We start from the raw sequence: 22634 nt of genomic DNA on the forward strand, positions 1-22634 counted from the left end.
GCGAGGGGGAGGTGGAGCGGCGACTCCAGCGGGGGCGATGGTCCGACGCCGGTGGGGCTGAGGCGGACGCCCGGTCATCCGCCACAAACGCCGGCGAATTCAACAACGACGCCTAACTTACGACCGTGTTCGGTCGTCTTGCAGCGGACAATGGTCCGCACTGTTCGAGGGGTTGCTGCGGGCATCCCACAGCCGGGGACCAGCGTGGAGAGGGCACCGGGAGAGCGTGCTGAAGAAGGCATCGCGGGACATCCGAGTGCCCAGGTAAATGTCCTTGGGGTGATGGGCCGTCGGCGGGGCGTTCCCGTAGCCGGCGGCTCCGGAGCGAGCGGCGAGGCACCGCCGGTCTCTAGGAGCGGGGGCGGGGGGCACCCCCGAAACCCGCGACGTGCTAACCCCCCGCCCGGCTTGCCGTCCGGTGGCCAACCGGCCCCTGCGGCTGTCGCAAGACAGCACAGGCGGCAACGTGTGGCTGCTCGTGACGCGATGGTCGGGCGGGCGGAGGCCGTCGCCTCGATTGCGGACCTGGAGGAGGTGGCGGCTGCTGTCGCCACCTTCTTCGGGGAGGATGCAGCGAGAGCGGTTGGCGGGGGTGCACCCGGCGCCCGCGACCGTCCGGATCGGTCGCGTGAGGCGCGGGCGCGTCGGGGTGAGGGGGGAGTGCCGGCGCGAGACGGCGTCAGGAGGGGGCCGGCACCGGCCGGTCCCCAGCAGCAGGGAGAAGGTCGCGGGGGCTGGGTGCGCGAAGCTACGCGCATTCAGGCACTGTACAGGGCGAACCGTCGCAAGGCAGTCCGAGAAGTGCTGCGGGGGCCTGCTGAATCGTGCCAAGTGCCGAGACAGCGGGTTCAGGCGTACTTCGAAGGGCTGTACCGCGGCGGCGAACTCCTGGGCAACCTGGGCGCGGAGGTGGAGCGTGCTGACCCCTTGGCCGATGAGGGGGAGTCCGCGCTCCTGGATCCCTTCACGGAGTTGGAGGTGGACCGTCGGCTCCGGCGTATGACGAACTCTGCGCCGGGTCCCGACGGTATCACTTACCGTGACCTTCGTGGAGCGGATCCGGGAGTGCGGCTCCTCACCGCATTATTTAATGCGTGTTATCGGCTTGAGGCAGTCCCAGCGTCCTGGAAGACCTCCAACACCGTATTGGTGTATAAGAAAGGCGACCGGGATATATTGGAAAACTGGCGCCCTCTCGCGCTGGGGGACACTGCCCCCAAACTTTTCGCGGCGCTCGTTGCCGATCGTCTGACCGATTGGGCGGTCAGCAACAACAAGCTAAGTCCGGCTCAGAAGGGATTCCTGCGGGACGAGGGGTGCTTTGAGCACAATTTTGTCCTGCGGGAGATCCTGACTTATGCGCGGAGGACTAGGCGGCAGGCGGTCGTCGCGTGGCTGGACCTTTCCAACGCGTTTGGTTCGGTCCCGCACGCGGTGATCCGCCGCGCTCTCGTTCGCTCCGGGGTGCCGGGGGGCATCGTTCGTACATGGCAATCCATGTATGAGGGATGCACCACGCGGGTGCGCGCGGCCGACGGGTTCACCGACCCCATCCCTGTTCGTTCGGGGGTTCGGCAAGGTTGTCCGCTGAGCCCGATAGTATTTGACCTCGCCATCGACTCGGTACTGCGTGCAATTACCGATGTCGATGCGGGGTTCGATCTATTGGGCTCGCGCTTTAGCGTTTTAGCGTATGCGGACGACATTGCACTCGTTGCCGATACGCCCGAGGGAATGCAGCGGCTTCTGGCTGCTGCAGAGGACGGAGCATCGTCGGTGGGGTTGCGGTTCAACCCTGCTAAATGTGCCACCCTGCACATCGGTGCAGGAGCAGGCAGCAGGGTCCTACCGACGACCTTCGAAATCCAGGGAGAGCCCGTCCATCCCCTTGCGTCCGGTGAGCCGTATCACCATCTCGGTATCCCGACGGGTTGCTCGGTCGACCAAACGCCATTCGCCACTATCGGGGGCCTCCTTGAGGATCTTCGCGCGGTTGACCGATCCCTCCTTGCCCCGTGGCAGAAACTGGAGGTCGTGGCAACGAACATCCTGCCACGGATGGACTTTCTGCTGCGGGGGGCCACAGTGGAGAAGCGTCCCCTGAAGGCGGCGGACTTGGAGATCCGCCGCAAAGCCAAGGCCTGGCTCAACCTCCCGCAGAGAGCCAGCGCGGAAGTGGTCTACCTCCCCCCGAAACGCGGGGGTTGTGGGCTACTTCCGCTAGCTGACCTCGCGGACGTCCTGTCCGTCGCGCACGTCTTCCGTATGCTTACGGCTGGCGACGCGACGGTCAGGACGCTCGCGTGGGCGTCTCTGCGGGGAGTTGTGGCCAGGCGGATTGGCGGTCCTCCGACCAACGAGGACATCGCGGCCTTCCTCTCCGGTTCGCAGGAGGGGAGGTTGCGCGAGGGAGGGGAGCGCTCCCTGTGGTCGACGGCTCGGAATGCCGCGCGGAGGCAGTCTGAGAGGTTGTCCCTTCGGTGGGAATGGTGTGAGGCGACCGAGGAGCTCATTGTCGGGTGCCGACGTCCCGGAGGCGACGCGGTAAAGGTGCCACCTGGAGCCCGTAACCAGGTGGTCACTCGTCTGCGCTCAGCGGTGGCGGCTTTTTACGCGGGTACGCTGTTGCGTAAACCCGATCAGGGGAAGGTGTTTGAGGTGTCGTCGCGGGCGGGTGTGAGCAATCACTATGTCCGCGGCGGCAGCTTCACTCGCTTCGCCGACTGGCGTTTTATCCATCGCGCCAGATTGGACGTCCTCCCTCTCAACGGTGCACGCCGTTGGGGGGAGGCGGACAGAAGGTGTCGGCGTTGCGGGGCAGCAGCCGAGACCCTTCCCCATGTCTTAGGGCACTGCGGGGTGCATTCCGCTGCCATTCAGCTGAGACATGACACCGTCTTGCACCGCCTCTGGAAGGCTTGCCGTATGCCTGGGGAGAAGCGGGTAAACCGGCGGGTGGAGGGCATGGAGGGCGAACTTGGGGAGCTACGGCCCGATCTTGTGGTCTGGCACGAGCGCTCCAAGTGTGTCGTCATCTGCGACGTGACGATCCCCTTTGAAAACCGCTGGGTGTCCTTCGATGAGGCTAGGGCGAGGAAAGTCGCCAAATACTCGCCCTTGGCTGAGGAGCTCCAGCGGCGGGGATATCGCGTCGTAGTGACGGCCTTCGTCGTCGGTGCCCTTGGCTCGTGGGATCCGAGGAATGAGGCGGTTCTGAGGGTGCTGAGGATTGGCAACGCCTACGCCTCGATGATGCGCCGCCTCATGGTCTCGGATACCATTCGCTGGTCTAGGGACATCTACGTGGAGCACGTGTCTGGCGTGCGCCAGTACGCCGCTCCCTCCCGCCCCTCGGCTGAGGGGGTGCTCGCGACACCCCCCCGCGCGATTCGCCGGCGTTGGCCCACCAATGCGTAGGTGCGGCACTCCATGCGTCCTCGTACTTATTTATTTTTTCCGTTCCGAGTGTGTGTGTCGCGTAAATTATTAAGTGCGTCGTCTCGCCCACTTGTATTTATTTATTTGCTCGCAGCGGCGAGGGAGCAGGGTTTTTGCCCTGCTCTATTTTATTATTTAACCTGTTATGTTTATTTATTTATTTTATTGCATGTTGTGTGGGCCTATTTGTTCCGAGTATGAATGTCGCGTACCTACTATTGTATTTTAGCCGAGTATGAATGCATCGCGTTTTACATATTTATTTTTAATTATACTTTTTGCCGCGTGCGCGCCCCCGGGTCCTTTTATCTCTGACCTTTATCTGTGATTGGCCCGGGGGCTAATGCTGTGATTTGATGTACATTGCCCCGGTCAGCCAGCCGGGGCAATTTATTATCACCTTTTTATTCCGTCGACCTGGGGGAGATTAGTGCTCCCCCAGAGCGTTAGTTGTAGTGCCCACTGGCGGGGGGGGCCAATGTCCCCCGCCCATAATTTTAATTTTTTATATAGCGCGCGGCTAATTGCCGCTTTTTATTGTATTCGCACCCCGGGGGGGTGCTGTCCCCCCGGGGAACATTAATTGTGAAAATAAACGGCAATTTATCTGTTCTTATCAGCTTAATATCTGATACAATCCCCATAGGGGATTCAGAATATTAAACTGATTTTTGGAACCTGGCGGGTGACCGGAGCTTGCTCCGACTCTGCCGCGGGTCGGCCTGGCATTGCAGTATCGTCAGGAACGGCCTAATAATCTGGTAAAGCACAACCCCATCAGGTTATTAGGTATCAATCCCGTGGCAGATAACCTGCTTGCACCAGGTTTCCGAAAATCGGCGCGGTACGCTGGATCCCTGGGGTGCCCACGTGCACCTAACCTCTCTCTCGCGCGTGGGCATTATATCCATTAGTTGGCCAGACTTAGCTCAGAGAAGTATTTATTTATTGTTTATTTATATCCGCGAGTGAGTGTCCGCGATTTTTCGTTCACCGGGAAGCGACTTGTGATTTTGTGTCTTCCGCGCGAAAAGTGAAGTGCCGCGACGCGTGTGCTCCGCGAGTTTTTGGTTAGGGCTCCCTCGACCTGGGGCTCTGCGCCGAGAGTGACGTGCGGCAGTGCGGTGAGTGTGCGGTGCGCGGGTGTGGTGCGTGCGTGTGGTGCATCGCGGTGCGGCGGTGCATCGTTGCACCTGTTGTTGTAGCGGCGGGGCGCCGCATCGCGATCCGCCGCCGCGGGGTGCCTGCATAGGTTATCCCGCCACGTGCCGCCTCCGCGTTCCGCGCGCGGGGTTCCGTGCTTGCCGCGCGTCTTTATTTTATTATTTGTTTATTTATTTATTTATTTATTATTATTATGGCGCAGAGCCCGCTCGAAGTCGTCCTGTCGTACCCCCTGGCGGAGCGGGTGTGTTGTCCGCGATGCTGGGGGAGTACTGACAGAAATGTCAGGTCGAGGGGCGATTTCTGCGACACGCAGCATTTATCACGACACATTAGAAAATTCCACCCGGGGGACACTATAGCATACGTGTGTTCTATATGTAACTTTAGGGGGACAGGCGCGGTCCCGTACAGACGCGTCAAAGAACATTTCGAGAAAGAACACGTCCCCCGGACGGAAGCTGCGTGTCGCACAGTACGCGGAGCACAAAGAACGTTAACTAATTCTGGTGGTGTTTCAGGTGTGCGGACCCGGGCCTCTGCAGCGGCCCCATCTGCGTCGGCGTCGGCTGGAGCATCGTCGCGAGGCCTCGCTTCCTCGCGGCCACCCACGTTGCACTCCGCGGCCACGACGTCCACCACACGATTAACACCACCTGCAACAGCAACAACAACAGCATCCCGAACATCTGGAGCAGCAGGAGAGTCCCCCTCATACGCGGCTGTCACCGCAGCGGGGCCAGCGACACGCACATCATCTTCGTCGCTGGCCACAATAACAACACGTGGGGCGGCCATCTTGACATCACAGGCCGCCATGACAGCCGCCATATTGGGTGCCGCCACTAGGAGGACGTCGGCCGCCGCAACTAAAGGTAAGGCGCATCCACAGGATAATGGCGGATCCATAGGACAAGATGGCGCGGCCAATAGGAGATGCCCGTCCGGACAAGCGGCAAGAGAGGCGCGCAAAAGCCCCCGCAGACCATCCAGCGGGGGCAAATCAACGACGAGGAGTGCCGCAGGGGCCCCGCCGACCACCACCAGCCAGGCGGGGCCCGAATTAAATCGGAATTTGCGGCGTTCCACGAGCGCGCCTCTCGTGAAGAGCGGCGCATCCAGACCGGCACGCGCGCCCCCCAGGAGGTCCCCTGCCGCCGAATCTCCATCCTTCGGCGGCATGGGGGGCGCATGGAGGAGGACGCCCGAGAGGACCCCCCCGACGACATCCTGTGGGGGTCCTACGACCAGGAGCCGATCTCGGGCGTCAAGCGTGCCGGCCGAGAAGTGCGCGCCACGGACGGGCCCCCTGGCCCGACCATCGGCCAGGGGCGTACCGCGGGGGCCCCCTTCTTCAGGGAGGAACACCAGGGGGGCCCAGCCGGTGATGACATCCCCAGCCGGCACCGCGGTACGTAATCTCAGTGCCGCGCTGACGCTGCAGGCATCCGGGGGGGCGAGGGGTGCGGCGAGGACGCCCACCCCGCAACGAGGGACCCCGCCCCCCCGAATGACCCCCACCACGCCGCCTTCCATCTGCGGCGTGTGCGCGGGGGTCATTACACCGCCGTTTGTGCCTGCGGCGTCGGGATCCGCCACGCTGACCACCCAGACGGTGACCACGTCAACGTGCGGGTCCCCCGTGATGGCCACGGGGTACACCGCGGGGAGGGTCACCCCATCGAGACCCTCCCCCCTCCCTACCATCTTGGAGGGGTCACCGTTGGAGGTGGTCGGCGGGATGCGCCTTCCTTTAACACCCTCAACACCAGGGCAGGAGGAGCGGCGGCACCAAGGAGCGGCGCCCCCCTCATCGCCATCGGAGGACGAGGGGGACTCAGGTGGGCCGTGGAGGAGGCACGTGGGGCGAAGAGCGAGGGGGAGGTGGAGCGGCGACTCCAGCGGGGGCGATGGTCCGACGCCGGTGGGGCTGAGGCGGACGCCCGGTCATCCGCCACAAACGCCGGCGAATTCAACAACGACGCCTAACTTACGACCGTGTTCGGTCGTCTTGCAGCGGACAATGGTCCGCACTGTTCGAGGGGTTGCTGCGGGCATCCCACAGCCGGGGACCAGCGTGGAGAGGGCACCGGGAGAGCGTGCTGAAGAAGGCATCGCGGGACATCCGAGTGCCCAGGTAAATGTCCTTGGGGTGATGGGCCGTCGGCGGGGCGTTCCCGTAGCCGGCGGCTCCGGAGCGAGCGGCGAGGCACCGCCGGTCTCTAGGAGCGGGGGCGGGGGGCACCCCCGAAACCCGCGACGTGCTAACCCCCCGCCCGGCTTGCCGTCCGGTGGCCAACCGGCCCCTGCGGCTGTCGCAAGACAGCACAGGCGGCAACGTGTGGCTGCTCGTGACGCGCTGGTCGGGCGGGCGGAGGCCGTCGCCTCGATTGCGGACCTGGAGGAGGTGGCGGCTGCTGTCGCCACCTTCTTCGGGGAGGATGCAGCGAGAGCGGTTGGCGGGGGTGCACCCGGCGCCCGCGACCGTCCGGATCGGTCGCGTGAGGCGCGGGCGCGTCGGGGTGAGGGGGGAGTGCCGGCGCGAGACGGCGTCAGGAGGGGGCCGGCACCGGCCGGTCCCCAGCAGCAGGGAGAAGGTCGCGGGGGCTGGGTGCGCGAAGCTACGCGCATTCAGGCACTGTACAGGGCGAACCGTCGCAAGGCAGTCCGAGAAGTGCTGCGGGGGCCTGCTGAATCGTGCCAAGTGCCGAGACAGCGGGTTCAGGCGTACTTCGAAGGGCTGTACCGCGGCGGCGAACTCCTGGGCAACCTGGGCGCGGAGGTGGAGCGTGCTGACCCCTTGGCCGATGAGGGGGAGTCCGCGCTCCTGGATCCCTTCACGGAGTTGGAGGTGGACCGTCGGCTCCGGCGTATGACGAACTCTGCGCCGGGTCCCGACGGTATCACTTACCGTGACCTTCGTGGAGCGGATCCGGGAGTGCGGCTCCTCACCGCATTATTTAATGCGTGTTATCGGCTTGAGGCAGTCCCAGCGTCCTGGAAGACCTCCAACACCGTATTGGTGTATAAGAAAGGCGACCGGGATATATTGGAAAACTGGCGCCCTCTCGCGCTGGGGGACACTGCCCCCAAACTTTTCGCGGCGCTCGTTGCCGATCGTCTGACCGATTGGGCGGTCAGCAACAACAAGCTAAGTCCGGCTCAGAAGGGATTCCTGCGGGACGAGGGGTGCTTTGAGCACAATTTTGTCCTGCGGGAGATCCTGACTTATGCGCGGAGGACTAGGCGGCAGGCGGTCGTCGCGTGGCTGGACCTTTCCAACGCGTTTGGTTCGGTCCCGCACGCGGTGATCCGCCGCGCTCTCGTTCGCTCCGGGGTGCCGGGGGGCATCGTTCGTACATGGCAATCCATGTATGAGGGATGCACCACGCGGGTGCGCGCGGCCGACGGGTTCACCGACCCCATCCCTGTTCGTTCGGGGGTTCGGCAAGGTTGTCCGCTGAGCCCGATAGTATTTGACCTCGCCATCGACTCGGTACTGCGTGCAATTACCGATGTCGATGCGGGGTTCGATCTATTGGGCTCGCGCTTTAGCGTTTTAGCGTATGCGGACGACATTGCACTCGTTGCCGATACGCCCGAGGGAATGCAGCGGCTTCTGGCTGCTGCAGAGGACGGAGCATCGTCGGTGGGGTTGCGGTTCAACCCTGCTAAATGTGCCACCCTGCACATCGGTGCAGGAGCAGGCAGCAGGGTCCTACCGACGACCTTCGAAATCCAGGGAGAGCCCGTCCATCCCCTTGCGTCCGGTGAGCCGTATCACCATCTCGGTATCCCGACGGGTTGCTCGGTCGACCAAACGCCATTCGCCACTATCGGGGGCCTCCTTGAGGATCTTCGCGCGGTTGACCGATCCCTCCTTGCCCCGTGGCAGAAACTGGAGGTCGTGGCAACGAACATCCTGCCACGGATGGACTTTCTGCTGCGGGGGGCCACAGTGGAGAAGCGTCCCCTGAAGGCGGCGGACTTGGAGATCCGCCGCAAAGCCAAGGCCTGGCTCAACCTCCCGCAGAGAGCCAGCGCGGAAGTGGTCTACCTCCCCCCGAAACGCGGGGGTTGTGGGCTACTTCCGCTAGCTGACCTCGCGGACGTCCTGTCCGTCGCGCACGTCTTCCGTATGCTTACGGCTGGCGACGCGACGGTCAGGACGCTCGCGTGGGCGTCTCTGCGGGGAGTTGTGGCCAGGCGGATTGGCGGTCCTCCGACCAACGAGGACATCGCGGCCTTCCTCTCCGGTTCGCAGGAGGGGAGGTTGCGCGAGGGAGGGGAGCGCTCCCTGTGGTCGACGGCTCGGAATGCCGCGCGGAGGCAGTCTGAGAGGTTGTCCCTTCGGTGGGAATGGTGTGAGGCGACCGAGGAGCTCATTGTCGGGTGCCGACGTCCCGGAGGCGACGCGGTAAAGGTGCCACCTGGAGCCCGTAACCAGGTGGTCACTCGTCTGCGCTCAGCGGTGGCGGCTTTTTACGCGGGTACGCTGTTGCGTAAACCCGATCAGGGGAAGGTGTTTGAGGTGTCGTCGCGGGCGGGTGTGAGCAATCACTATGTCCGCGGCGGCAGCTTCACTCGCTTCGCCGACTGGCGTTTTATCCATCGCGCCAGATTGGACGTCCTCCCTCTCAACGGTGCACGCCGTTGGGGGGAGGCGGACAGAAGGTGTCGGCGTTGCGGGGCAGCAGCCGAGACCCTTCCCCATGTCTTAGGGCACTGCGGGGTGCATTCCGCTGCCATTCAGCTGAGACATGACACCGTCTTGCACCGCCTCTGGAAGGCTTGCCGTATGCCTGGGGAGAAGCGGGTAAACCGGCGGGTGGAGGGCATGGAGGGCGAACTTGGGGAGCTACGGCCCGATCTTGTGGTCTGGCACGAGCGCTCCAAGTGTGTCGTCATCTGCGACGTGACGATCCCCTTTGAAAACCGCTGGGTGTCCTTCGATGAGGCTAGGGCGAGGAAAGTCGCCAAATACTCGCCCTTGGCTGAGGAGCTCCAGCGGCGGGGATATCGCGTCGTAGTGACGGCCTTCGTCGTCGGTGCCCTTGGCTCGTGGGATCCGAGGAATGAGGCGGTTCTGAGGGTGCTGAGGATTGGCAACGCCTACGCCTCGATGATGCGCCGCCTCATGGTCTCGGATACCATTCGCTGGTCTAGGGACATCTACGTGGAGCACGTGTCTGGCGTGCGCCAGTACGCCGCTCCCTCCCGCCCCTCGGCTGAGGGGGTGCTCGCGACACCCCCCCGCGCGATTCGCCGGCGTTGGCCCACCAATGCGTAGGTGCGGCACTCCATGCGTCCTCGTACTTATTTATTTTTTCCGTTCCGAGTGTGTGTGTCGCGTAAATTATTAAGTGCGTCGTCTCGCCCACTTGTATTTATTTATTTGCTCGCAGCGGCGAGGGAGCAGGGTTTTTGCCCTGCTCTATTTTATTATTTAACCTGTTATGTTTATTTATTTATTTTATTGCATGTTGTGTGGGCCTATTTGTTCCGAGTATGAATGTCGCGTACCTACTATTGTATTTTAGCCGAGTATGAATGCATCGCGTTTTACATATTTATTTTTAATTATACTTTTTGCCGCGTGCGCGCCCCCGGGTCCTTTTATCTCTGACCTTTATCTGTGATTGGCCCGGGGGCTAATGCTGTGATTTGATGTACATTGCCCCGGTCAGCCAGCCGGGGCAATTTATTATCACCTTTTTATTCCGTCGACCTGGGGGAGATTAGTGCTCCCCCAGAGCGTTAGTTGTAGTGCCCACTGGCGGGGGGGGCCAATGTCCCCCGCCCATAATTTTAATTTTTTATATAGCGCGCGGCTAATTGCCGCTTTTTATTGTATTCGCACCCCGGGGGGGTGCTGTCCCCCCGGGGAACATTAATTGTGAAAATAAACGGCAATTTATCTGTTCTTATCAGCTTAATATCTGATACAATCCCCATAGGGGATTCAGAATATTAAACTGATTTTTGGAACCTGGCGGGTGACCGGAGCTTGCTCCGACTCTGCCGCGGGTCGGCCTGGCATTGCAGTATCGTCAGGAACGGCCTAATAATCTGGTAAAGCACAACCCCATCAGGTTATTAGGTATCAATCCCGTGGCAGATAACCTGCTTGCACCAGGTTTCCGAAAATCGGCGCGGTACGCTGGATCCCTGGGGTGCCCACGTGCACCTAACCTCTCTCTCGCGCGTGGGCTTCTAGTCATATTTTAAAGTATTGCGACTTAGCTCAGAGAAGCATTTTATTTATTGAGTATTTTTATACCCGCGAGTGTGTGTCCGCGATAATCGTTTGCCGGGAAGTGATATCGTGTTCGTGCGCGCGTAAAAGTGAGGTGCCGCGACGCGTGTGCTCCGCGAGTCTTTGGTTAGGGCTCCCTCGACCTGGGGCTCTGCGCCGAGAGTGACGTGCGGCAGTGCGGTGAGTGTGCGGTGCGCGGGTGTGGTGAGTGCGTGTGGTGCATCGCGGTGCGGCGGTGCATCGTTGCACCTGTTGTTGTGACGGCGGGGCGCCGCATCGCGATCCGCCGCCGCGGGGTGCCTGCATACACACGTGTGTAGGTTATCCCGCCACGTGCCGCCTCCGCGTTCCGCGCGCGGGGTTCCGTGCTTGCCGCGCGTCTAGATTTTATTTATTTATTTATTCATTTATTATTGTTATGGCGCAGAGCCCGCTCGAGGTGGTGCTGACGTACCCCTTGGCGGAGCGGGTATGTTGCCCGCGATGCTGGGGCAGCACCGACCGAAACGTCAGGTCGAGGGGCGACTTCTGTGACACGCAGCATTTATCGCGTCACATAAGAAAATTCCACCCGGGGGACACTATTGCATATGTGTGCTCCATATGTAATTATAGGGGGACAGGCGCGGTCCCCTACAGAAGAGTGAAAGAACATTTTGAGAAGGAGCACGTCCCCCGGACGGAAGCTGCGTGTCGCACAGTACGCGGAGCACAAAGAACTCTGAATAATATTGGTGGTGTTTCAGGTGTGCGGACCCGGGCCTCTGCATCGGCCCCATCTGCATCGGCGTCGGCTGGAGCATCGTCGCGAAGCCTCACTTCCTCGCGGCCACCCACGTCGCACTCCGCGGCCACGACGTCACGAGTAACACCACCTGCAACAACAACAGCATCCGCAGGAACATCCCGGTCACCAGGAGCAGCAGGAGAGTCCCCCTCCTACGCGGCTGTCACCGCAGCGGGGCCAGCGACACGAAGAACATCTCCGTCGCTGGCCACAACATCAACACGTGGGGCGGCCATTTTGACATCTCAGGCCGCCATGACAGCCGCCATATTGGGTGCCGCCACTAGGAGGACGTCGGCCGCCGCAACTAAAGGTAAGGCGCATCCACAGTCTTATGGCGGATCCACAGGACAAGATGGCGCGGCCAATAGGAGATGCCCGTCCGGACAAGCGGCAAGAGAGGCGCGCAAAAGCCCCCGCAGACCATCCAGCGGGGGCAAATCATCTACAGGGAGTGCCGCAGGGGCCCCGCCGTCCACCACCAGCCAGGCGGGGCCCTCGTTTAATAGGAATTTGCGGCGTTCCACGAGCGCGCCTCTCGTGAAGAGCGGCGCATCCAGGCCGGCACGCGCGCCCCCCAGGAGGTCCCCTGCCGCCGAATCTCCATCCTTCGGCGGCATGGGGGGCGCATGGAGGAGGACGCCCGAGAGGACCCCCCCGACGACATCCTGTGGGGGTCCTACAACAAGGAGCAGATCTCGGGCGTCAAGCGTGCCGGTCGAGAAGCGCGCTTTACAGACGGGCCCCCTGGCCCGACCATCGGCCAGGGGCGTACCGCGGGGGCCCCCTTCCTCAGGGAGGAACACCAGAGGGGCCCAGCCGGCGATGACATCCCCAGCCGGCACCGCGGTACGGAATCTCAGTGCCGCGCTGACGCTGCAGGCATCCGGGGGGGCGAGGGGTGGGGCGAGGACGCCCACCCCGCAACGAGGGACCCCGCCCCCCCGAATGACCCCCACCACGCCGCCTTCCATCTGCGGCGTGTGCGCGGGGGTCATTACACCACCATTTGTGCCTGCGGCGTCGGGATCCGCCACGCTGACCACCCAGACGGTGACCACATCGACTTGCGGGTCCCCCGTGATGGCCACGGGGTACACCGCGGGGAGGGTCACTCCATCGAGACCCTCCCCCCTCCCTACCATCCTGGAGGGGTCACCGTTGGAGGTGGTCGGCGGGATGCGCCTTCCTTCAACCCCCTCAACACCGGGGCGGGAGGAGCGGCGGCATCAAGGAGCGGCGCCCCCCTCATCACCATCGGAGGACGAGGGGGACTCGGGTGGGCCGTGGAGGAGGTGCGTGGGAAGAAGAGCGAGGAGGAGGTGGAGCGGCGACTCCAGCGGGAGCGATGGTCCGACGCCGGTGGGGCTGAGGCGGACGCCCGGTCATCCGCCACAAACGCCGGCGAATGTAACAACGACGCCTAACCTACGACCGTGTTCGGTCGTCTTGCAGCGGACGATGGTCCGCTCCGTTCGAGGGGTTGCTGCGGGCATCCCACAGCCGGGGACCAGCGTGGAGGGGGCACCGGGAGAGCGTGCTGAAGAAAGCATCGCGGGACATCCGAGTGCCCAGGTTGGTGTCCTTGGGGTGATGGGCCGTCGGCGGGGCGTTCCCGCAATCGGCGGCCCCGGAGCGAGCGGTGAGGCACCGCCGGTCCCTAGGAGCGGGGGCGGGGGGCACCACCGAAACCCGCGGCGTGCTAACCCCCCGCCCGGCTTGCCGTCCGGTGGCCAACCGGCCCCTGCGGCTGTCGCAAGACAGCACAGGCGGCAACGTGTGGCTGCTCGTGACGCGCTGGTCTGGCGGGTGGAGGCCGTCGCCTCGATTGCGGACCTGGAGGAGGTGGCGGCTGCTGTCGCCACCTTCTTCGGGGAGGATGCAGCGAGAGCGGTTGGCGGGGGTGCACCCGGCGCCCGCGACCGTCCGGATCGGTCGCGTGAGGCGCGGGCGCGTCGGGGTGAGGGGGGAGTGCCGGCGCGAGACGGCGTTAGGAGGGGGCCGGCACCGGCCGGTCCCCAGCAGCAGGGAGAAGGGCGCGGGGGCTGGGTGCGCGAAGCTACGCGCATACAGGCCCTGTACAGGGCGAACCGTCGCAAGGCGGTCCGAGAAGTGCTGCAGGGGCCCGCTGAATCGTGCCAAGTGCCGAGACAGCGGGTCCAGGCGTACTTCGAAGGGCTGTACCGCGGCGGGGAACACCTGGACGGCCTGGGCGCGGAGGTGGAGCGTGCTGACCCCTTGGCCGATGAGGGGGAGTCCGCGCTCCTGGATCCCTTCACGGAGTTGGAGGTGGACCGTCGGCTCCGGCGTATGACGAACTCTGCGCCGGGTCCCGACGGTGTCACTTACCGTGACCTTCGTGGAGCGGATCCGGGAGTGCGGCTCCTCACCGCGTTATTTAACGCGTGTTATCGGCTCGAGGCAGTCCCAGCGTCCTGGAAGACCTCCAACACCGTATTGGTGTACAAAAAAGGCGACCGGGACATGTTAGAGAACTGGCGCCCTCTCGCGCTGGGGGACACTGCCCCCAAACTTTTCGCGGCGCTCGTTGCCGATCGTTTGACCGACTGGGCGGTCAACAACAACAAGCTTAGTCCGGCACAGAAGGGATTCCTGCGGGACGAGGGGTGCTTTGAGCACAACTTTGTCCTGCAGGAGATCCTAACTGATGCGCGGAGGACTAGGCGGCAGGCGGTCGTCGCGTGGCTGGACCTTTCCAACGCGTTTGGTTCGGTCCCGCACGCGGTGATCCGCCGCGCTCTCGTTCGCTCCGGGGTGCCGGGGGGCATCGTTCGTACATGGCAGTCCATGTATGAGGGATGCACCACGCGGGTGCGCGCGGCCGGCGGGTTCACCGACCCCATCCCTGTTCGCTCGGGGGTTCGGCAAGGTTGTCCGCTGAGCCCGATAGTATTTGACCTCGCTATCGACTCGGTACTGCGTGCAATTACCGACGTCGATGCGGGGTTCGATCTATTGGGCTCGCGCTTTAGCGTTTTAGCGTATGCGGACGACATTGCACTCGTTGCCGATACGCCCGAGGGAATGCAGCGGCTCCTGGCTGCTGCAGAGGACGGAGCATCGTCGGTGGGGTTGCGGTTCAACCCTGCTAAATGTGCCACCCTGCACATCGGTGCAGGAGCAGGCGGCAGGGTCCTACCGACGACCTTCGAAATCCAGGGAGAGCCCGTCCATCCCCTTGCGTCCGGTGAGCCGTATCACCATCTCGGTATCCCGACGGGTTGCTCGGTCGACCAAACGCCATTCGCGACTATCGGGGGCCTCCTTGAGGATCTTCGCGCGGTTGACCGATCCCTCCTTGCCCCGTGGCAGAAACTGGAGGTCGTGGCAACGAACATCCTGCCACGGATGGACTTTCTGCTGCGGGGGGCCACAGTGGAGAAGCGTCCCCTGAAGGCGGCGGACTTGGAGATCCGCCGCAAAGCCAAGGCCTGGCTCAACCTCCCGCAGAGAGCCAGCGCGGAAGTGGTCTACCTCCCCCCGAAACGCGGGGGTTGTGGGCTACTTCCGCTAGCTGACCTCGCGGACGTCCTGTCCGTCGCGCACGTCTTCCGTATGCTTACGGCTGGCGACGCGACGGTCAGGACGCTCGCGTGGGCGTCTCTGCGGGGAGTTGTGGCCAGGCGGATTGGCGGTCCTCCGACCAGCGAGGACATCGCGGCCTTCCTCTCCGGTTCGCAGGAGGGGAGGTTGCGCGAGGGAGGGGAGCGCTCCCTGTGGTCGTCGGCTCGGAATGCTGCGCGGAGGCAGTCTGAGAGGTTGTCCCTTCGGTGGGAATGGTGTGAGGCGACCGAGGGGCTCATTGTCGGGTGCCGACGTCCCGGAGGCGACGCGGTAAAGGTGCCACCTGGTGCTCGCAACCAGGTGGTTACTCGTCTGCGCTCAGCGGTGGCGGCTTTCTATTCGGGTACGCTGTTGCGTAAGCCGGACCAGGGGAAGGTGTTCGAGGTGTCGTCGCGGGCGGGCGTGAGTAATCACTATGTCCGCGGCGGCAGCTTCACTCGCTTCGCCGACTGGCGCTTTATCCATCGCGCCAAATTGGATGTCCTCCCTCTCAACGGTGCACGCCGCTGGGGGGAGGCAGACCGAAGGTGTCGGCGTTGCGGGGCAGCAGCCGAGACCCTTCCCCATGTTTTAGGTCATTGTGGGGTACACTCCGCCGCCATTCAGCTGAGGCACGACGCCGTATTGCACCGCCTCTGGAAGGCTTGCCGTATGCCTGGGGAGAAGCGGGTAAACCGGCGGGTTGAGGGCATGGAGGGCGAACTCGGGGAGCTACGGCCCGATCTTGTGGTCTGGCACGAGCGCTCCAAGTGTGTCGTCATCTGCGACGTGACGATCCCCTTCGAGAACCGCTGGGTGTCCTTCGATGAGGCTAGGGCGAGGAAAGTCGCCAAATACTCGCCCTTGGCTGAGGAGCTCCAGCGGCGGGGATATCGCGTCGTAGTGACGGCCTTCGTCGTCGGTGCCCTTGGCTCGTGGGATCCGAGGAATGAGGCGGTGTTGAGAGTGCTGAGGATTGGCAACGCCTACGCCTCGATGATGCGCCGCCTCATGGTCTCGGATACCATTCGCTGGTCTAGGGACATCTACGTGGAGCACGTGTCTGGCGTGCGCCAGTACGCCGCTCCCTCCCGCCCCTCGGCTGAGGGGGTGCTCGCGACACCCCCCCGCGCGATTCGCCGGCGTTGGCCCACCAATGCGTAGGTGCGGCACTTCATGCGTCCTCGTACTTATTTATTTTTTCCGTTCCGAGTGTGTGTGTCGCGTAAATTATTAAGTGCGTCGTCTCGCCCACTTGTATTTATTTATTTGCTCGCAGCGGCGAGGGAGCAGGGTTTTTTACCCTGCTCTATTTTATTATTTAACCCTGTTTTGTTTATTTTATTTTATTGCATGTTGTGTGGGCCTATCTGTTCCGAGTGCGAATGTCGCGTCCCAATATTGTATTTTATTCGAGTATGTGTGTGCCGCGTTTTTTACATATTTAATTTTATTTACTCTTTGCCGCGTGCGCGCCCCCGGGTCCTTTTATCTCTGACCTATCTGTGATTGGCCCGGGGGCTAATGCTGTGATTTGATGTACATTGCCCCGGTCAGCCAGCCGGGGCAATTTATTATCACCTTTTTATTCCGTCGACCTGGGGGAGATTAGTGCTCCCCCAGAGCGTTAGTTGTAGTGCCCACTGGCGGGGGGGGCCAATGTCCCCCGCCCATAATTTTAATTTTTTATATAGCGCGCGGCTAATTGCCGCTTTTTATTGTATTCGCACCCCGGGGGGGTGCTGTCCCCCCGGGGAACATTAATTGTGAAAATAAACGGCAATTTATCTGTTCTTATCAGCTTAATATCTGATACAATCCCCATAGGGGATTCAGAATATTAAACTGATTTTTGGAACCTGGCGGGTGACCGGAGCTTGCTCCGACTCTGCCGCGGGTCGGCCTGGCATTGCAGTATCGTCAGGAACGGCCTAATAATCTGGTAAAGCACAACCCCATCAGGTTATTAGGTATCAATCCCGTGGCAGATAACCTGCTTGCACCAGGTTTCCGAAAATCGGCGCGGTACGCTGGATCCCTGGGGTGCCCACGTGCACCTAACCTCTCTCTCGCGCGTGGGCTTCTAGTCATATTTTAAAGTATTGCGACTTAGCTCAGAGAAGCATTTTATTTATTGAGTATTTTTATACCCGCGAGTGTGTGTCCGCGATAATCGTTTGCCGGGAAGTGATATCGTGTTCGTGCGCGCGTAAAAGTGAGGTGCCGCGACGCGTGTGCTCCGCGAGTCTTTGGTTAGGGCTCCCTCGACCTGGGGCTCTGCGCCGAGAGTGACGTGCGGCAGTGCGGTGAGTGTGCGGTGCGCGGGTGTGGTGAGTGCGTGTGGTGCATCGCGGTGCGGCGGTGCATCGTTGCACCTGTTGTTGTGACGGCGGGGCGCCGCATCGCGATCCGCCGCCGCGGGGTGCCTGCATACACACGTGTGTAGGTTATCCCGCCACGTGCCGCCTCCGCGTTCCGCGCGCGGGGTTCCGTGCTTGCCGCGCGTCTAGATTTTATTTATTTATTTATTCATTTATTATTGTTATGGCGCAGAGCCCGCTCGAGGTGGTGCTGACGTACCCCTTGGCGGAGCGGGTATGTTGCCCGCGATGCTGGGGCAGCACCGACCGAAACGTCAGGTCGAGGGGCGACTTCTGTGACACGCAGCATTTATCGCGTCACATAAGAAAATTCCACCCGGGGGACACTATTGCATATGTGTGCTCCATATGTAATTATAGGGGGACAGGCGCGGTCCCCTACAGAAGAGTGAAAGAACATTTTGAGAAGGAGCACGTCCCCCGGACGGAAGCTGCGTGTCGCACAGTACGCGGAGCACAAAGAACTCTGAATAATATTGGTGGTGTTTCAGGTGTGCGGACCCGGGCCTCTGCATCGGCCCCATCTGCATCGGCGTCGGCTGGAGCATCGTCGCGAAGCCTCACTTCCTCGCGGCCACCCACGTCGCACTCCGCGGCCACGACGTCACGAGTAACACCACCTGCAACAACAACAGCATCCGCAGGAACATCCCGGTCACCAGGAGCAGCAGGAGAGTCCCCCTCCTACGCGGCTGTCACCGCAGCGGGGCCAGCGACACGAAGAACATCTCCGTCGCTGGCCACAACATCAACACGTGGGGCGGCCATTTTGACATCTCAGGCCGCCATGACAGCCGCCATATTGGGTGCCGCCACTAGGAGGACGTCGGCCGCCGCAACTAAAGGTAAGGCGCATCCACAGTCTTATGGCGGATCCACAGGACAAGATGGCGCGGCCAATAGGAGATGCCCGTCCGGACAAGCGGCAAGAGAGGCGCGCAAAAGCCCCCGCAGACCATCCAGCGGGGGCAAATCATCTACAGGGAGTGCCGCAGGGGCCCCGCCGTCCACCACCAGCCAGGCGGGGCCCTCGTTTAATAGGAATTTGCGGCGTTCCACGAGCGCGCCTCTCGTGAAGAGCGGCGCATCCAGGCCGGCACGCGCGCCCCCCAGGAGGTCCCCTGCCGCCGAATCTCCATCCTTCGGCGGCATGGGGGGCGCATGGAGGAGGACGCCCGAGAGGACCCCCCCGACGACATCCTGTGGGGGTCCTACAACAAGGAGCAGATCTCGGGCGTCAAGCGTGCCGGTCGAGAAGCGCGCTTTACAGACGGGCCCCCTGGCCCGACCATCGGCCAGGGGCGTACCGCGGGGGCCCCCTTCCTCAGGGAGGAACACCAGAGGGGCCCAGCCGGCGATGACATCCCCAGCCGGCACCGCGGTACGGAATCTCAGTGCCGCGCTGACGCTGCAGGCATCCGGGGGGGCGAGGGGTGGGGCGAGGACGCCCACCCCGCAACGAGGGACCCCGCCCCCCCGAATGACCCCCACCACGCCGCCTTCCATCTGCGGCGTGTGCGCGGGGGTCATTACACCACCATTTGTGCCTGCGGCGTCGGGATCCGCCACGCTGACCACCCAGACGGTGACCACATCGACTTGCGGGTCCCCCGTGATGGCCACGGGGTACACCGCGGGGAGGGTCACTCCATCGAGACCCTCCCCCCTCCCTACCATCCTGGAGGGGTCACCGTTGGAGGTGGTCGGCGGGATGCGCCTTCCTTCAACCCCCTCAACACCGGGGCGGGAGGAGCGGCGGCATCAAGGAGCGGCGCCCCCCTCATCACCATCGGAGGACGAGGGGGACTCGGGTGGGCCGTGGAGGAGGTGCGTGGGAAGAAGAGCGAGGAGGAGGTGGAGCGGCGACTCCAGCGGGAGCGATGGTCCGACGCCGGTGGGGCTGAGGCGGACGCCCGGTCATCCGCCACAAACGCCGGCGAATGTAACAACGACGCCTAACCTACGACCGTGTTCGGTCGTCTTGCAGCGGACGATGGTCCGCTCCGTTCGAGGGGTTGCTGCGGGCATCCCACAGCCGGGGACCAGCGTGGAGGGGGCACCGGGAGAGCGTGCTGAAGAAAGCATCGCGGGACATCCGAGTGCCCAGGTTGGTGTCCTTGGGGTGATGGGCCGTCGGCGGGGCGTTCCCGCAATCGGCGGCCCCGGAGCGAGCGGTGAGGCACCGCCGGTCCCTAGGAGCGGGGGCGGGGGGCACCACCGAAACCCGCGGCGTGCTAACCCCCCGCCCGGCTTGCCGTCCGGTGGCCAACCGGCCCCTGCGGCTGTCGCAAGACAGCACAGGCGGCAACGTGTGGCTGCTCGTGACGCGCTGGTCTGGCGGGTGGAGGCCGTCGCCTCGATTGCGGACCTGGAGGAGGTGGCGGCTGCTGTCGCCACCTTCTTCGGGGAGGATGCAGCGAGAGCGGTTGGCGGGGGTGCACCCGGCGCCCGCGACCGTCCGGATCGGTCGCGTGAGGCGCGGGCGCGTCGGGGTGAGGGGGGAGTGCCGGCGCGAGACGGCGTTAGGAGGGGGCCGGCACCGGCCGGTCCCCAGCAGCAGGGAGAAGGGCGCGGGGGCTGGGTGCGCGAAGCTACGCGCATACAGGCCCTGTACAGGGCGAACCGTCGCAAGGCGGTCCGAGAAGTGCTGCAGGGGCCCGCTGAATCGTGCCAAGTGCCGAGACAGCGGGTCCAGGCGTACTTCGAAGGGCTGTACCGCGGCGGGGAACACCTGGACGGCCTGGGCGCGGAGGTGGAGCGTGCTGACCCCTTGGCCGATGAGGGGGAGTCCGCGCTCCTGGATCCCTTCACGGAGTTGGAGGTGGACCGTCGGCTCCGGCGTATGACGAACTCTGCGCCGGGTCCCGACGGTGTCACTTACCGTGACCTTCGTGGAGCGGATCCGGGAGTGCGGCTCCTCACCGCGTTATTTAACGCGTGTTATCGGCTCGAGGCAGTCCCAGCGTCCTGGAAGACCTCCAACACCGTATTGGTGTACAAAAAAGGCGACCGGGACATGTTAGAGAACTGGCGCCCTCTCGCGCTGGGGGACACTGCCCCCAAACTTTTCGCGGCGCTCGTTGCCGATCGTTTGACCGACTGGGCGGTCAACAACAACAAGCTTAGTCCGGCACAGAAGGGATTCCTGCGGGACGAGGGGTGCTTTGAGCACAACTTTGTCCTGCAGGAGATCCTAACTGATGCGCGGAGGACTAGGCGGCAGGCGGTCGTCGCGTGGCTGGACCTTTCCAACGCGTTTGGTTCGGTCCCGCACGCGGTGATCCGCCGCGCTCTCGTTCGCTCCGGGGTGCCGGGGGGCATCGTTCGTACATGGCAGTCCATGTATGAGGGATGCACCACGCGGGTGCGCGCGGCCGGCGGGTTCACCGACCCCATCCCTGTTCGCTCGGGGGTTCGGCAAGGTTGTCCGCTGAGCCCGATAGTATTTGACCTCGCTATCGACTCGGTACTGCGTGCAATTACCGACGTCGATGCGGGGTTCGATCTATTGGGCTCGCGCTTTAGCGTTTTAGCGTATGCGGACGACATTGCACTCGTTGCCGATACGCCCGAGGGAATGCAGCGGCTCCTGGCTGCTGCAGAGGACGGAGCATCGTCGGTGGGGTTGCGGTTCAACCCTGCTAAATGTGCCACCCTGCACATCGGTGCAGGAGCAGGCGGCAGGGTCCTACCGACGACCTTCGAAATCCAGGGAGAGCCCGTCCATCCCCTTGCGTCCGGTGAGCCGTATCACCATCTCGGTATCCCGACGGGTTGCTCGGTCGACCAAACGCCATTCGCGACTATCGGGGGCCTCCTTGAGGATCTTCGCGCGGTTGACCGATCCCTCCTTGCCCCGTGGCAGAAACTGGAGGTCGTGGCAACGAACATCCTGCCACGGATGGACTTTCTGCTGCGGGGGGCCACAGTGGAGAAGCGTCCCCTGAAGGCGGCGGACTTGGAGATCCGCCGCAAAGCCAAGGCCTGGCTCAACCTCCCGCAGAGAGCCAGCGCGGAAGTGGTCTACCTCCCCCCGAAACGCGGGGGTTGTGGGCTACTTCCGCTAGCTGACCTCGCGGACGTCCTGTCCGTCGCGCACGTCTTCCGTATGCTTACGGCTGGCGACGCGACGGTCAGGACGCTCGCGTGGGCGTCTCTGCGGGGAGTTGTGGCCAGGCGGATTGGCGGTCCTCCGACCAGCGAGGACATCGCGGCCTTCCTCTCCGGTTCGCAGGAGGGGAGGTTGCGCGAGGGAGGGGAGCGCTCCCTGTGGTCGTCGGCTCGGAATGCTGCGCGGAGGCAGTCTGAGAGGTTGTCCCTTCGGTGGGAATGGTGTGAGGCGACCGAGGGGCTCATTGTCGGGTGCCGACGTCCCGGAGGCGACGCGGTAAAGGTGCCACCTGGTGCTCGCAACCAGGTGGTTACTCGTCTGCGCTCAGCGGTGGCGGCTTTCTATTCGGGTACGCTGTTGCGTAAGCCGGACCAGGGGAAGGTGTTCGAGGTGTCGTCGCGGGCGGGCGTGAGTAATCACTATGTCCGCGGCGGCAGCTTCACTCGCTTCGCCGACTGGCGCTTTATCCATCGCGCCAAATTGGATGTCCTCCCTCTCAACGGTGCACGCCGCTGGGGGGAGGCAGACCGAAGGTGTCGGCGTTGCGGGGCAGCAGCCGAGACCCTTCCCCATGTTTTAGGTCATTGTGGGGTACACTCCGCCGCCATTCAGCTGAGGCACGACGCCGTATTGCACCGCCTCTGGAAGGCTTGCCGTATGCCTGGGGAGAAGCGGGTAAACCGGCGGGTTGAGGGCATGGAGGGCGAACTCGGGGAGCTACGGCCCGATCTTGTGGTCTGGCACGAGCGCTCCAAGTGTGTCGTCATCTGCGACGTGACGATCCCCTTCGAGAACCGCTGGGTGTCCTTCGATGAGGCTAGGGCGAGGAAAGTCGCCAAATACTCGCCCTTGGCTGAGGAGCTCCAGCGGCGGGGATATCGCGTCGTAGTGACGGCCTTCGTCGTCGGTGCCCTTGGCTCGTGGGATCCGAGG

The 22634-nt window shown here is 63.2% G+C and overlaps 3 pseudogenes; all 3 read left to right on the forward strand.

Annotated features, from left to right (window-relative positions):
- Positions 1 to 4016: 4016 nt before the first annotated feature.
- On the forward strand, positions 4017 to 4197 carry LOC138940941 (U2 spliceosomal RNA; annotated as a pseudogene).
- A 6294-nt stretch (positions 4198 to 10491) lies between these two features.
- On the forward strand, positions 10492 to 10672 carry LOC138940942 (U2 spliceosomal RNA; annotated as a pseudogene).
- A 6296-nt stretch (positions 10673 to 16968) lies between these two features.
- LOC138940943 (U2 spliceosomal RNA) lies at positions 16969 to 17149 on the forward strand (annotated as a pseudogene).
- Positions 17150 to 22634: the final 5485 nt, after the last annotated feature.

The sequence above is a fragment of the Polyergus mexicanus genome, unplaced genomic scaffold (assembly GCF_030449975.1).
Source record: "Polyergus mexicanus isolate NDT 795.1 unplaced genomic scaffold, iyPolMexi1.0 SCAF_17, whole genome shotgun sequence".
Lineage (NCBI taxonomy): Eukaryota > Metazoa > Arthropoda > Insecta > Hymenoptera > Formicidae > Polyergus > Polyergus mexicanus.